Source organism: Alligator sinensis, unplaced genomic scaffold (genome assembly GCF_000455745.1).
Source record: "Alligator sinensis unplaced genomic scaffold, ASM45574v1 scaffold1264_2, whole genome shotgun sequence".
NCBI lineage: Eukaryota > Metazoa > Chordata > Crocodylia > Alligatoridae > Alligator > Alligator sinensis.
Window position 1 is genome coordinate 281,618 of NW_005843119.1, and position 15,700 is coordinate 297,317.

Below are 15,700 nucleotides of genomic sequence, written 5' to 3' on the forward strand. Positions count from 1 at the left end.
TACACCAGTAGTGGACAACTTTTTCTCAGACATGCCACAAAGCAGCCCCATGCCCTCCTGAGTGACACTCATTCCCGTTCCCTGCCTTATCCACTCCTCTGCTTTCTGCTCCCTGCTCAGTCTCTCGTTGTACTGCCTTTGTCCTCCCCATGGGCACACAAAGGCTGCCCATGCCACTCAGGCCACAGGAGCTGTGCCTTCGACACCCCTGGGCTGCACCATGGTAGTGCATCCAAATACTGAGGGGCTGAAAGAGGCTCACTGATGTGCTCAGCATCAGGTCTGCTAGGCAGGGGCACAGCAGGGTGATCCTTCTGCCCAATATGCAGGGAGATATCAACATTGAGGTACAGACAAGCTCTTCAGTGCCCTAGAATGGGATCCCAAACACTCAGCAATGTGCATTTGAGAGCCTATCATGAACACTAAACAGCTCAGACAGTAACAAAGTCAGGAAATGTTTGGACAGGATCCTTTGGGAGGGGAATCTGAGGAGAAAGGAAGTTCAGAAAAGCTGGTGTCAGCGACACACCCAGGGTGGGTACAGGGGTGCAGTCACACGCTACTTTCAGGCCATGCCAGAGGGGCAGCCTCTGGGGAACTGAAGTCCCCAAGTCAGGCAAAAATTCCCTGCTCTTTCCCCTCCATGTTCAGTGGCACATCCCCTCTGCCCCCACTGCCCTCTCCATGACCCACCACTGCTGCTGAAGGCTGAAGCAGAGCTGTCTGCTGTGCTGCTTGGGACACTGCCACTCGTCCTCTCCTTCCCCCAACCACCCTTCGTTTGAAGAAGAGCCACAATGTTGAAGCTAGAGGTTTGTCTTTGAGAAGCCATGTGAAGGGGGTCCTGAAGAATGGGGACCAGAGAAGCCTTTTTGGGGGAAGGCTATAGGCAGAGCTTCCTTGAAAAGAGGAAGATCCAGGACACACGTCTTCTAAAAATACCCAGCCTCCTCTCTACCCACATGGGACTTCAATGTAGTAAGGTGCCCAGAGCAGCTTAGACAGGAGATAGGTGCAGACATGCTCCATGCTTTCAAGACTGAGGCCCTTTGGCACAGGCCCTGCAGTAGGCGTTTAGGCACTTGAGCGGCTTTCAAGTGAAACCTGAGGTGCTGATGGGGTTTAGCAGGTATCTGAGTAGGTATTTCCAAGATTACAGCTTTGAACAGATGCACCTCAGTGATCCTGTGTTCCCACAGCAAGTGCCTCAGTCCTCTTATGGACTGACTCCTTCACTGCCACTGTAGGTGACCAACTCTCCCATCATACTGTGTAACTTGGCAAGGCTTCTACCTCCTTCCTGCAAATGCTACTTGGTGCCCAGGCTCCCAAGTCATCCTGTGACTGCAGCCCTCAGCTCACCCAGCTGCCTTCCTGCCTCAGGCTCTTTGGAAAAAAATCCACCTTCATACATACAAGCTTAAGTAAAAGCTCGATTTCTCGAGTGCAGAGCTCCAGTCAGTGACCAGGTCTATCTTGCCTGATCTCAGCTTCCACTAGCTACCCCCCCTATAACCACATCCTGATTTTCTCATCCTGTTCTCATCAGGCAGAGCTTTAAAAAGGGCCTAGTTAGAGAGAAAATAAGACTAGCTTATCATAACAGTAACTTTTCCCTGCTTTGTTCAGATTCAGAAGTTATAAATCCAGAAAGTTTAGGATTTCCAGCTCATGCCAAACTGTGCTAGGTTTCATGCACTTCAGAGGACAGAGTCACTATTGCTGGATGAAAATCCTGCTCAGTCTAATGCTTTGGGCACTTCCCAGGGAACGGGAGCTCTGCTTTCTTGCCATCTCTCATCCCACAAGGGTGTGAACCTGCATCTCCTATTTCTCAGTTTAGTGTTTTTTATCACAAGGCCATGGAATGAGAATGTACAAGACCAGGGGCATGCGTGTCATAAATGTCACGGGGAGTAAATTATAAAGAAATAAATAGGCTAGCATCTGGAGGAGAAAAACCTGATTTCAGTCTACCAGCATGACTGGCCAGACCAGGCTGATCTCTTTCTTAAACAAAGTAATCCAGCTGGGTGGATGAAGGGAATACAGTGGGCATAGTGTACTTGGATTGAATAAGGCTTTTGATAAAGTCCTCCCACATGACCTTCTCTGAAGCATATTGGAGAAACATGGGTTTGATAAACTTACAATAGGGTGGCTAGATAACTGTGTAACAGGCACAAGGCAACATTAGCTTATAATGGGACAGTGCTGGGATGCCAGGAGTTTTCACCACGATGAAGTAGGTGTCCCAATGGTAGGTCTGTAAATGGTCAAAACTGTGGAATAAAGCATGTGCAATGTCTGACCAGTCCTAGGAACATCTTCACATAACACTTCAGTCTGGACATTGTGGATTTTACCAGTGCCCTTACTTTGTTGTCTAGGGGATTAATCCTCCCATTCTCCAGGGTTTATTTCAGGTATTTAGTCTCAGTGCACCCAAGCTGGCAATAAGATTGAATATAGCAAGGAACGCACAGGGCAGCTTGGTATGATAGGGCACCAGAGCATGGAGCAGGGTGGGACTCCAAGCAAAAGGCTAGATGGGTTTGGGGAGTGGCCAGAGATTAGGCAAGGACATATTCTGCATCGTGTGGCATTGGGCACCTGGGAGTAGGGCTGTGCAAAATTTTGCCACCAGTTTTGTTCTGACACTATTTCAATCTGTTTCAAGGTAGAAACAGCAGAATTGGAACAGAACAGATATAGTTGAAACAGCCCTGAAACAAAACAAGGCAGGTTGAAACATTTCACTGTTTCAACGCTGTTTCGACGTTTTGCCCATAGGCTATAATAGGGAAGGACAAAACAGCCTATAACTTTGTCATTTCTGGCTTGATTTGGATGAAACTTGCTGTAATGGTAGCCCCTTCTGAGGGCATGATGTCTGCTGTGTTTCAAGGAGATAGGTGCAGGGGGTTTGGAGACAGTGCACCCCAATGCTTTGAAAGAAAAACGTGTGTCACGTGTATGTGTTAAGCCACAGTGGGGTCAAAACTGCAGGGGTGGTAGTCCCTGTGGAGGCCACAAATCTGCCAAGTTTGAAGGAGATAGGTGCAGGGGTTTGGGGGAAACAGCACCCCAAATTCTTGAGAGCAAAACTCATGTTATGTTATGTGTTAAGCCACAGCAGGGATAAAACTGCAGGCATGCTAACCCCTGCAGAGGCCACACAGCCTGCCAAGTTTCAAGGAGATAGGTGTGGGGGTTTGGGGGAAACTGTACCTCAAGCTGCGGACAAGCAAAACTCATGACATGGGTGACACTGTGTGTGTTACGGTGCAGCAGGGTGAAAACTGCAGGCATGCTAGCCCCTGCTGAGGCTATGAAGTCTGACAGCTGTCAAGGAGATAGGTGCAGGTGGGTTTTGGGGCCCTGCACCTCTAGCTGCTGACAGGCAAAACTCGTGACATGGGCGCTTGTGCAACTGACTGTCTCTGTCTTGGGGCAGAAGCAATTCCAGGCTGTGTATTGATTCTTTCCTCTCCTTAGTCTGTGGTTTTGTGAGTGTTAATCCTTGCTCATTAACTCATTAACCTCCCTAGCTACTGTGTATTGAGCTGGTCCCTGAGTGAATTAAAATTGATTGCATAACACTGCAACTAGGTAGCACAAGCACCCATGTCATGACTTTTGCCTGTCAGCAGCTAGGTGTGCAGGGCCCAAGAACCCCCCTGCACCTATCTCCTTAACAGCTGACAGGCTCTGGGGCCGCAACAGGGCCTAGCAGCCAGGCCTGCAGTGGTTTCTCCTGCCTCTGCCCCAAGACAGACACAGCACAAGCACCCATGACAGGAGTTTTGCCTGCCTGTGGCCAGGGGTGCAGGAACCCAGAACCCAGAATCCCTGCACCTATCTCCTTGACAGCTGGCAGGCTTTGTGGCCTCAGCAGCATGCCTGCAGCTTTCACCCTGCTGCACCTTAACACAAAGTGTCACCCATGTCACAAGTTTTGATTGTCTGCAGCTTGAGGTACAGTTTCCCCAAACCCTGCACCTATCTCCTTGAAACTTGGCAGGCTTCGTGGCCTCAGCAGGGGCTAGCACACCTACAGTTTTGACCCCACGTACACATGACATGAGTTTCTCTCTCAAGAATATGGGGTGCAATTTCTTTGAACCCCCTGCACTTATCTTCTTGAAACTTGGCATGCTCCATGCCCTCGGAAGGGGCTACCATTCCTGTATGTTTCACTTAAATCAGGATGTAAATGACAAAGGTATAGGCCGTTTCAACCTTCCCCGATATATCCTATGGGCGAACTGTCGAAACATGGTTGAAACGGCAAAACGTGGAATGGAACAGCTGTTTCAACTCGAAACAAAACTTAAAATGGAACACTGTTTCATTGAAACGTTGAAATGCTGGTTGAAATGGAATGCTTCCGTTTCGCACAGCCCTACCTGGGAGCTCCCCATTGTTCAGAAGGATTCTAGCTCAAGCCAGGACCTGACAGCAGTCCCTGGCCCATGTTTACCTGGTTCTGAGTGACCAGGTCTTCTAACAGTGGTACTAGCTCACAGTAGACACCAGCTAGCTCCTCTGTCACCTTCTGTGAGGCAGCCTGGATGCATCTCACCCCACCAATTTTTCCCTCATGAAAATCAAAATGCCAGCACGGGACCCCTGTGTGTTCATGAGCAGCTGTCTCACCTGGGTGGTCAGCAGCACACACTTCTTGTTCACCAAAGTTGTATGCAAGTTTCCTTCTCCTAGCTCTGATGCCTCCATTGTACAGTTACTCCCATCTTCAATTCCCTTGTACTCATCCGCTTTCACAATCCTCCCCTGATTCACCTTCTTCTTTCTTTTCCTCTTCCTATTATCCCTATCCTTTCCCACTCACACATTGCCTGCATCTGGGTATATCTCTGCTTATCCCAGCTGAACATCTCTGAGGAAAATACATATATACGTGTGTGTATATGTATATGTATCTATATCCTCATGTAACAGGGGCCTTCCTGGGGCTGGTGAGTCATTGGCCTGTTTGCCTGTTTCTGGGCTAACCACTAGGGCTGTTCGAGGCTTCGGATCCTGCTTCTGATCCAGACCTGCTTCGGATGATCCAGGGTCTGAAGCAACACTTCCGGGTTGAAGCGGGATACAAGCAATGGTGTCCAGAGCGGGTTCGAGGCATCCAAAGTGCTTCAGACCCTCTTTGGATACTCTGGAGCCACTTCGGCCATTTTGAGGGAATTAGAAGAGGAAGGGGGAGCAGGGGGAGAAGACTGACGTCTGTAGGTAGCCAGTGAGAAGGATTTCTCCCTGGCTACCTTTCCAATGGCAGTGTCTGTGGGGTGGGACTAAAAAAAAGTATAAAAGCCCCTGTTTCCAGCCCTTCTGTGCCTTTTGCAGCTCGTTCCCTGTCAGTAGGTGTGTGAGAGAGAAATGCTGCGACTGAGACCTGCCTGCTGCTTTTTCGTGTTATAAAGGAGTGGTTAGGATTTAGCTTAACTTAGCTTAGCTATTCAATTCAATTATTAGTAGTACTACAATTCAATTTATTTCTTTGAATTATTTTTTTGGGAACTTGTTTTGAAAACTTTGCAAAAGACAGTTGTGTTTTCCCAGCCAGTGTTATCTATCACTGTGCAGGGAGGCACAGATTGCTTGCTTGCACACACGCACACGCACGCACGCACGCACGCACGCACGCACGCAGAGACCCAGAATATAGAAAAAAAAAAATCACAGCGGAAGAAAACAGACAGATATTTACAGAAGAGCAAGACACACATAATATATTGAGACACAGGAACACACGCAAATAATTTCATTCACAGCGGAAGACCAGATAGACAATGTCGTGAGAGCCAGACAGAAGACACAGGAATAGACATGCAAATAATTTAATTCACAGCACAACACCAGATAGCACAGGAAAGATCAATATGAGGCATGCTGGAAAGGCAGGTGCCAGGTCTTCTGGCAGAGGGGGGAGAGGGGGTATGGGGAGAGCTAGCACTGCAAGCTCCCCCTGTCCCAAACACGGACGCATTCTATTCCCGAGCAGCCGTGACATCAGTGCTGCCAGTGGAAGCCAGGCAGTGGGAGCACGGGACCTCCCACTGCCAGAGGCGGAACTGGAGCTGAATCAGGGATGCTGAGCGTGCTGGCTCAGGCAATTCTGGGGACTGAGGGGGAATCAGAGTTAGTGCTCAACACCTAGACCCAGGTCTCCTCCAGAAAGCAGCACCTCAGAGGAGGCTGAGGTTGTGGAGGCAAGTGGCTCAGCTGAGGCAGCTCCTCCTGCTGTTCAGCCTCAGCCTGCTGAGAAGGGGGAAAAGGCAGGATCCTCGCCCTCAACCCAGAAGCGGGGAGTAGTGTAGTGTGGGATCATTTTGAGGTGGCAGATGATCCCCGGTTTGCCATCTGCCAGCACTGCTGAAGGCACATGAGCCGTGGCAAGGACTTGAGACACTTCTCCACCATGGCCATGCTGCTGCATTTGAGGAGGCACCACCCCCTTGCCCTTCTTCCTGCTGCTAAGCCTGGCACCAGTGCGAGTGTGCCAAAAGGGAAGTCCCACGCTCGCTCCAAAGCCCCTTTACCCCCAAAGCAGAGGCAGGCCACCCTGGACCAGTGGGGGAAAGGTGGACAGAAAAGGGGGGCGCATTTCCAAGACGTGCAAGATCACCCAGAGCACTGGGGAGATGCTTGCTCTGGATAGCCAGTCCTTCTCTCTAGTTGAGCGACCAGGGTTCAGGTGGTTTGTAGCACTTCTGGCCCCATTTTACAAAGTGCCCACATGCACCACCTTTATCAGGGTGGTGGTACCTTCCCTATATCAGGCATGCAGGGAGTACTTGAGGGAGGAGCTGTGCAAGGCAGGGCCGCAGGTAGCCTTGCACTTCACCTCCGACATCTGGAGCAGCTAGGATGGCAATCATGCTTACCTCTCCCTCACGGGGCACTGGTGCAATCAGTCAGGCCATCAGTGGGCTCTACTGCAAGCTGAGGTGCTGGACGAGTCCCACACAGCAAGGGAGATCATGGGGGCCATGAACCGCATGGTGCAGGGGTGGCTCATTGGGCAGGCCAAGCTCACCCGCGGGTTCATGGTCACCAACAGCGGGGCCAATATGGTGAAGGCTGTCCGTGATGCCAACTTTGTTGGCATCCGCTGTGTGGCACACAGACTGCACCTAATAGTGAGGGATACCTTGGAGGGGGACAGGGCTGCCAGTGACGGAACCGCCACCAGTACTGGTGCAAGCCAGCTGATTTTGAAATGCAGGAAGGTGGCAGGCTACTTCCGCCGCAGCATCAAGGGGGCAAGATGCTGGGGGAGAAACAGGCAGAGCTCAGCATCCCGCAGCACAGAATCATACAGGATGTGGAGACTCGGTGGAACTCCACATACCTGATGCTTGAGAGGCTGGTGGAGCAACAGAAGGCCATCCATGAGATGGCCTTGCTTGGGGAGATAGAGATCAGCTCCCCCCTGAACAGAACTGAGTGGTATACCATCTCCCAGATCTTGCTGGTCCTCAAGCTCTTCCTCAAGGCCACCGAGACCCTTAACCCTGGCGATGCCCTCCTCAGCCAGGTGATCCCCCTAGTGAGGGAACTGGAGAACCAAATGGAGAAGTTCCAGGGGATCAGTGTTCCTGGCTGGGCCACTGTCACCAGACGTGCAGGCACTGGTGAGGCGGCTAAAGGAGATCATCAGGAGATGGCCGGATCCCTTGTGGTCCAGTACAGTCCACATGATGGCGGGCATGTGCGACCCAAGGGTGAAGGGAAGCATGTGCACTGGCAGCCCCCAAATCCTTGATCACTGGACGCAGGTGCTAGTGAACAAAGTCAGGGAGGCCGAAGTGCAGAGGCGAGGGGATGTGGAAGAGGGGGATCCACTTTCCCGTGCCAGCACTGACAGCACCAGCACTGGAGCCAGCACCAGCACCAGCACCAGCCAGTCTCCTCCACGCCAGCCACTGCCAATGTGGGCCATGGGTATGGCTTTTATGCTGTGGGGATGTTGTGACACCCCACTGCACCTGCTTGGATCCTACATTGGTGGAGCAGCTGGTGTTCCTAAAGGTGAACCTCCTGCTGCTGGGGTTCCCCAAGCTCCACCTGCAGATGGACTGAGTGCCACCCTCCTTCACTCCATCTGTACCAATTTCCTTTTTGGAGGTTTTGAAAAGCCAAGTAATGCCCTGCTCTCAGCTGGAGGGAGTACTAACTGCATCACCAGCCAGCTGGGGAATAACTTGTCCCTGCTGAGCTCATTCCCCTGCCAGGATGAACTTGGAGGTATGGGATTGGGGCTATGGGGAAGAAGAAGGCCCCAGGTCCTGGGCATGACCATTAAAACTGCACCCTGCCAAGGTAGGGAGGCCTGGTGGGACTGCTGGCTGTGTGGCAGCCCCGTAAATGGCATGGCCAACGATCCCCTGGTGAAAGGCAGGGAGGAGGCGCAATAATCTCCAGCTAACGCACGCATACACAAAGTCCTGGCTGGGGAATGCCCAGACCTGTCACGTCTTTGACAGGCCTGACACTTGCTGGTCACAGTGCAGTTGTGTGGCTCCCTTTGTCAGGCTGAGTAAGTACCTGCAGTTGGTCCTGGATGGAAGGAATAGTAAAGAAGCTGGGCCTATGAACTGTACTTCATCAGCCTCCTAGGTAGTAGGTACAGAAACTGATGGACTCAATATACACAGTGGAGTTCTGGCACACTGCGACCTGCCGGACATCTGACACCCCAGGCACCTCTGCACTTTTACCTGCGCTGCTACATCCCCCTTTCCCCCACACCCCCCACCCCAGCCTGTCCCTCCATTTCCATTTTCACCGACTGGCTTTCTTGCCTGCACTGCGGGCCAGGCCAGCCTCTGGCTTCTTTACTATTCCTTCCATCCATGACCAACTACAGGTACTTCTTCAACCTAACAAAGGGGTTTTCAACCCTAAAGCTTCCAAGGATACATTTTTTTTTAAGTACTTCTTTTTTTCATAATACACACACAGACATAAAAACACAAAATAAGCCATCACACACCATGAATCATATGTCTAACACAACATAACACAACACAACACCTTTACTTGTTGCTTTTGATTCCTTTATAAAATGACAGGCTCTGTGACAGTTCCGTGTGGGGTACCTTTGATGCCGCTGCCGATGCTACTGGTGTTGAGCTAGCTAAGTTATTGTACCTGTTGTTACGTAAAGTGGAGGTCTGGGCGTGAGGCTGTAGGGGAGGAGGAGACCTCAGTGGGGCACACTGCCGTGTTGTGCAGAGGCCTTGGCACCAGGCAGGGTGCACCTTAATGCACAGTGTCACCCACCCACATCACAGGTTTTGCCTGTCAGCTTGGGGTGCAGGGCCCCAAACGACAGACTCGCCCAGCAAGATGCATACAGCTGGCAGGCTTCGCAGCCTGGCAGGGCCCAGCACTCACTCAGGCCTGCTCTAGGACACACACAGCTGGCAGGCATTGTGGCCTTGGTAAGAACCACCACCCCTGCAGTTTCCAGCCCGCTGTGCCTTAACACACACAGGGTCATTTGTGTCACGAATTTTGCCTTTCAGCAGCTTGGGGTGCAGTTCCCCTCCAACTCCTGCACTGATCTTGAAACTTGGCAGGTGTGCGGGCCGGGAGTGGTCCGAGGCTTTCGGGGGCGCGCGGCGGGCTGTGGCCGGGAGCCCACAACGGTTGGGCGGGTACTTTTGCACGACGGACTAGAATTAGGCACGGACTTGTAGCGGTTGAACAAATAAAACTTTACTTACACCGTAGGTGGTCGCAGTGCAGGCAGAAAAACTTCCTTGAGTTGCAGTTACAGACAAACACATGTGGAGTTTGCTAGGCTCCACCGAAGCACGAGAGGAGTTTGCTAGGCTCCGCAAAACAAACACGACAGAGCTCTGGATACTCTTGACGAGCGCGCAGGGTAAGGATACGTCGAGGGATAGCATTCAGCGACGGGGAGAGATTCTTGGTAGCTGATCAGACCATCAGTCGGTCCGAGATTTACAGTCCGAGATTTATGTGCACCGTGCAAAGAAAGCTCCATGTGGCGGGAAATAATTCTGCAGTGCCGAAGTGCACACACAATCATTGGGTCATGACAGCAGGCTTCATGCTCTTAGCAGAGGCTACCATCCCTGTGAGTTTCATCCAAATCATAGAAAACCCCCCCAAAGTTATAGATCTTCCATTGATTCCCCATTGTACCCTACGGCCGGATTGAGGCGAAAACACGGTCCAGAACTCCTCTTCGGAATTCTCTTGGATTTCTCCTGGAATTCTCGGAATCGGGGTTCTCAGGGTTCTCCCGAGATTCTCGGAGATCTCCGGCTTGGGCGGAAACTGCTCAAACCTCTTATACGGCTAGCAAGCCAATCGCTAGCTGCCACGTGGGAATAATTTAGAAACAGCCAGTGGTGGGAAACAAATTTACATACGGGTGGCAGGAACTCCTTTGCACCGGGATTTTCTCTCTGCAGCTGAGAATTGCACCGTGCAAAGAAAGCTCCATGTGGCGGGAAATAATTCTGCAGTGCCGAAGCACACACACAATCATTGGGTCATGACAGCAGGCTTCATGCTCTTAGCAGAGGCTACCATCCCTGTGAGTTTCATCCAAATCATAGAAAAAAACCCCAAAGTTATAGATCTTCCATTGATTCCCCATTGTACCCTATGGCCGGATTGAGGCGAAAACACGGTCCAGAACTCTGGATCGGATTGTGGCCATCCAAAGCGGCCGGATCCGAAGCCAGATTAGATTGCTACCGACTCGCACAGCCCTACTAACTGCCTGCCTTCCTTTCCTTCCACGCCTTGATGATAATACTTAAGATGTCAGTCAGGCTGCCCATTTACTTGCCCTGATGCCAAGAGCATTACACACAGCTCTGACTTTTCCTTACCACGTCACATGCCTCGCAGATGGCATCCCAGGCAGCCAAGCTCTCCTGTACCCTTCCCCCTCCCAGCTGTCATCCCCTCTCTGGGACCTTTGGCCACACAAGCTGTGGCCCTGCCTTTACAAGCCAGTTGGACTGCATGCCCCTGGATCTGGGTGTCCCTCAGGGCGGGCCCCTGGCCCATTCGATCTCCTGGGTCCCGGTCCCAGCATTGACCAGTTTGAGGGTCCATCCGGACAGGTTGAACTCAGGCTTGCCTTCTCTTCCTCACAGCTCTGCTGCCCCCTCGCTGGAGTTCTCTATCATTTGAGCCTCTGCCCTCTCAGTCTCTACTCAACCCTGGGCTGCCCACCCGTCCTAACTCATCTCAGGCTCCCTGCGCATAGCAACTCTGTTCTGGGCTCTTCCTACCCATCAACTCAGTTCTGGACTCCCTGCCCATATCTACCCTGCTCCACGGTCTCGACTGTGGGAGCTGGGGTTTTAAGACACCCCTACCTGCCATTCACTGGGGAAGTGACTGGCCTGGCATTTCTCAGGATTACCCCACCATGGGTAGCCCCACCAGACCATCCTGCCCCAGCAGGGAGCAGTTTTTGGTCATACCCAGGACCTGGGGCCTCTTCCTTCTCCAAAGCCCCTTATAGGGGGGTGGCTGTGTCTTTCCTGGTTTGCCTCAGAACCCCCTGCCATGACTTTGATTGAAAGGAAAAGGTGTTCAGGGTTTATCTCTGAGGGGCAAACTCACTACAGACCACACAGACGGTTAACTTCCAGGTGCTAACTTAATTGGTATCAGAGTTACATAGTTGCTTTCTCCCTGCTAATTGCCTCATTAGCTGCCGGAGCTGTGAGGCCATTCTAATTAACACCTAAGCTGGTGAGTTTTCTGACTGCTTTAGTCAATTTTGGGTTGCACAGCTTTCTTGCCATCAATTACCTCATTGACCGAGGGAGGGGGGGCAGAGGGGGGAGGGGTGTTGTGGGGGAAAACTTCATCCCCCCGTGCCAGTTCCGCTAGTCTGATTATATGGGTTATACCATCCATTAAAACTTTTGCACCATGTTCTCTCTTTAGTATGATTGTTCATCCACACTCCTTTTCCCGTATCATAATGTTTACAACTACTATTTCCCACTGAATAATTTTTGTTGTTGGGAGTAGTTGCGTACCCAACACATTTCTCCCTGTAAAGGTATCACCTGAAGGTACCTTGCATCAGTTCAGGTAGCATTGTTTGGGTCTGCCCACCGCACAGTTAAATTTTCTAAACTCAAGGGGCGAGGCATCATAAGAAATCCTTCGCTTTGAGCCCTAGGACTAAGACCACACACCCAGCAATCTGAGACATTTAGGGCTATTGATACCTTTTGTAGCAGATCTAGGTATATGTTAGGGGCACCTAATACGGCTAAATTAAGTAGCACTGTAGCCATAATAAACTTAGCAGTCATGTTGGCAAGTATTGTTTGGCTTGCCTCTGCAGGCAATTCTTCTGGGTTTCATTGTCTATGAGTTCACCTTGATGTTAATCAAGACAGATTGGATATAAATCGTCTTCGGATATAAATCATATCTAGAAACAGAACAAACTCCCCCCAGAGGTGGTGCAAGAAAGACCAGGGCAGGTTGGCCTGTGGTGGTCCTGGGGAAAGACGTAAAACTACACCCTTCTGGGGAGGATGGTGTGGTGGGGCTTCTTGTGGCAGGGCAGTCCCTAGGAAATGCTACACCTGTTGCCTCCCTAGTGAAAGGTGAGTATGGAGTGCCCGAAAGCCTTAGCCCCCATTGCCTTGTGCATGATCCTGTGGAGGAGAAAGGCTATGGGAGCACCAGGCTTTTGGAACAGCCCAGGTGCCAGCAGGGCCCAAGGCTCAAAGCCTGAGAGAATGAGACCTAGTGCAGGGGTAAGTGTGTGGTCCCAGTACGTCAACAGATGCCTGAGGCCTGAGTGGGCCGTGGGCCAAGTTAGGGGTCCAGGCACATCAACAGACAACTGAGGCCCACGGGGTGCAAGGCCCAGAAGCCCCAGTGAGGAGGCAGAGGGTGAGGGGCTAGGAGCCTAATTAGAGGCAAGGAGCTCAGAGAGTGTGGGAGGGTAGAGGCCCCAGCAAGCGGGCATGAATAGAGGCCTCAGTAAGGGGGCATGGCGACAAGGCATGTCTATGGAGACCTGCGGTCAACTTTGGGCCAGAGGCCAAGTGCGGCCCAGTTAGAGAGCCGGGGGAATGATTTTTGGATGCCATCTGCGGGGCATGGGACACGGTAAAGGGAATGTCAGAGCCCTGTATTATGCCCTTTGGCGTCAGGGCATTAAATGGGTGGCAGTCTCCTGCATTTTTCCATTTTTGGTTCCGATACATGGAGGCATGGCGGGCAAATCAGGATGGACTGCCCTAGAGAGGTGGGCAGGCTGATATTGTGACTGGCCCTGGGACAGCTCCCTGCCACAGTTATGAGAAGTTAATCTTATTTTCTCCCTAACTATGCCCTTTTCAAAGCCCTGCCTGAAGAGTACAGGGCGAGAACATCAGGATTTGGTTTAGGAGAGGGGGCAGCTAGTGGAAGCTAAAATGGGGCCAGATGGCCCTGGTCACTGCCAGGAGCCCTGCACCCCAGAAATCAATCTTTTATTAGAGCTTGTACATACAAAGTTGCATTTTGACAAAGGGCCCATGGAAGGAAGGCATCAGGGCAAGCTGAGGACTGCAGTCACAGGATGCCTTGGGTGCACCTGGAGGGGGCAGGAAGGAGTTAGGCACCCTAACAAGTTATACAGCATGATGGGAGAGTTGGTCACCTACAGTGAGAGTTAGGCAGTTAGTCTGAAAGAGGACTGAGGCACTTGTGGGAAACACGGACTGCTGAGTTGCATCCTTCCAAAGCTGCCATCCCGGAAATGGCTATTCAGGTTCCCACTAAACCCCATCAGTGCCTCAGGTTTGACCTTAAAGCTCCTCGAGTGCCTAAACACCTGCTGCAGGGTCTGTGCCAAAGGGCTTCAGTCTTCATAGCTTGGAGAATCAGATGGCCCCTAATCCCAGAGTTGCTTAAACCCCATCAGTGCCTCAGGTTTGACCTTAAAACCCCTCAAGTGTCTAAAAGCCTGTTGTGGGGCATGTGATGAAGGACCTTAATTTTCAAAGCATGGAGCATCTCTGTACCTATCTGCTATCTAAGCTGCTTTGGGATCAACACTCCACTGAAGTCCCAAATGGGTAGAGAGGAGGCTGGGTATTCTTAGCAGGGGTGTGTTTGGTATCCTGCTCTTTAAGGGGGAGCCCTGCCTGCAGTCTTCCCCCAAAAAGGCTTGTCTGGTCTCCATTCTGCAGGACCCCCACCACCCAGTCCTGGCCTGGTGTCTGGAGCACTAACTTGTGGCTTCAACATCCTGGTTCCTCTTCAAATGAGGGTTGCTGGGGAAAGGAGGGGATGAGTGTGCCAGTGTCCCAAGCAGAAGAACGGACAGCTCTGCTTCAGCTTTCAGCAGCAGTGGTGGATGGGGAAAGAGGGGCAGTGGGGATGGAAGGAATGTGCCCCGTTCCCATTCTGGACCTGTCCTTGACACCAGCTCTTCTGCCCTTCATTTCTCTTCAGATTTGCCTCACAAAGGATCCTACTCAACAGTTCCCTGACTCTGTAACAGTCTGAGGTGGTTCGTGTTCAGGACTGACACTCAGATTAACATCACTGAGTGTTTGGAATCCCATTCTACGGTGCTGAAGAGCTTGTCTGTTGTACCTCAGTGTTGGTATCTCCTGGCATATCTGGCAGGGGGACAGCCATGCCATGCCAGTTTCTAACCAACCTGATTCTGAGGTTTCATGCACTTCAGGGGACAGACTCACTATTATTTGTGCATATGAGCACCAGCTATACTGCCAGAAATGACACTGAGATCAGATCAGGACACAAGGCTCCTGGCAGGAAGAGTAAGCAGCTTTGAGCACAAGTGGTGTTGTCATCAATCCTTCTTGTGGAAGGCAGAGGCGCAGGCAGGGGCCATACTCTCATGGAAGTAAATGCATGTTGAAGATGGTGGTGCTGATGTGAAGGCTTGGGATTCTTGGACAGTGGACAGATGGGCTGCACATGCACATAACTCCCCTAAGAAAAATGAAGGATATGCCCACTTTGATGGTCATTGATTCTCAACTAGAGTTCTGCAACATACGGGGTGCTGTAAGATTCATTTAAAGGCGATGCTCAATATTAGTACTGTGAGGTGTGCAAATACCTAAACAGCATTTACAAGAAAAAACAGAGATCTGAAATAGGAATCCATAGTTTCAGGAACTTGCTGACTCTGTGTGGTTTTTCTGAATTTTGATAGTGAAGAATTTCTCTATTATCTTTCCATAGTGAAGAAACAAGTGAAATTATTTTTTTAAATGGGGTGCCACTGAAATCAGAAAAATTACGGAGGGTGCCTTGAGTCTAAAATGGTTGAAAACCCTGCTTAACAGTCTAATGCTTTGAGCACTTCCCAGGGAATGGGAGCTGTTTCCTCACCAACTCTCATCCCACAAGGGTGTGAACCTGCATCTCCTACTTCTCACTCCAGTGTTCTTATCACAAGGCCATGGAGTGAGAATGAGAATGTACAAGACCAGGGGCACGTGTTATAAGTGTCATGGGGAGTAAATTATAAAGAAATAAATAGGCAAGCATCTGGAGGAGAAAAACCTGATTTCAGTCTACCAGCATGACTGGCCAAACCAGGCTGATCTCTTTATTAGACTGTGTGGATGAAGGGAATACAGTGGACATAGTCTACTTGGATTTAATAAGGCTTTTCATAAAG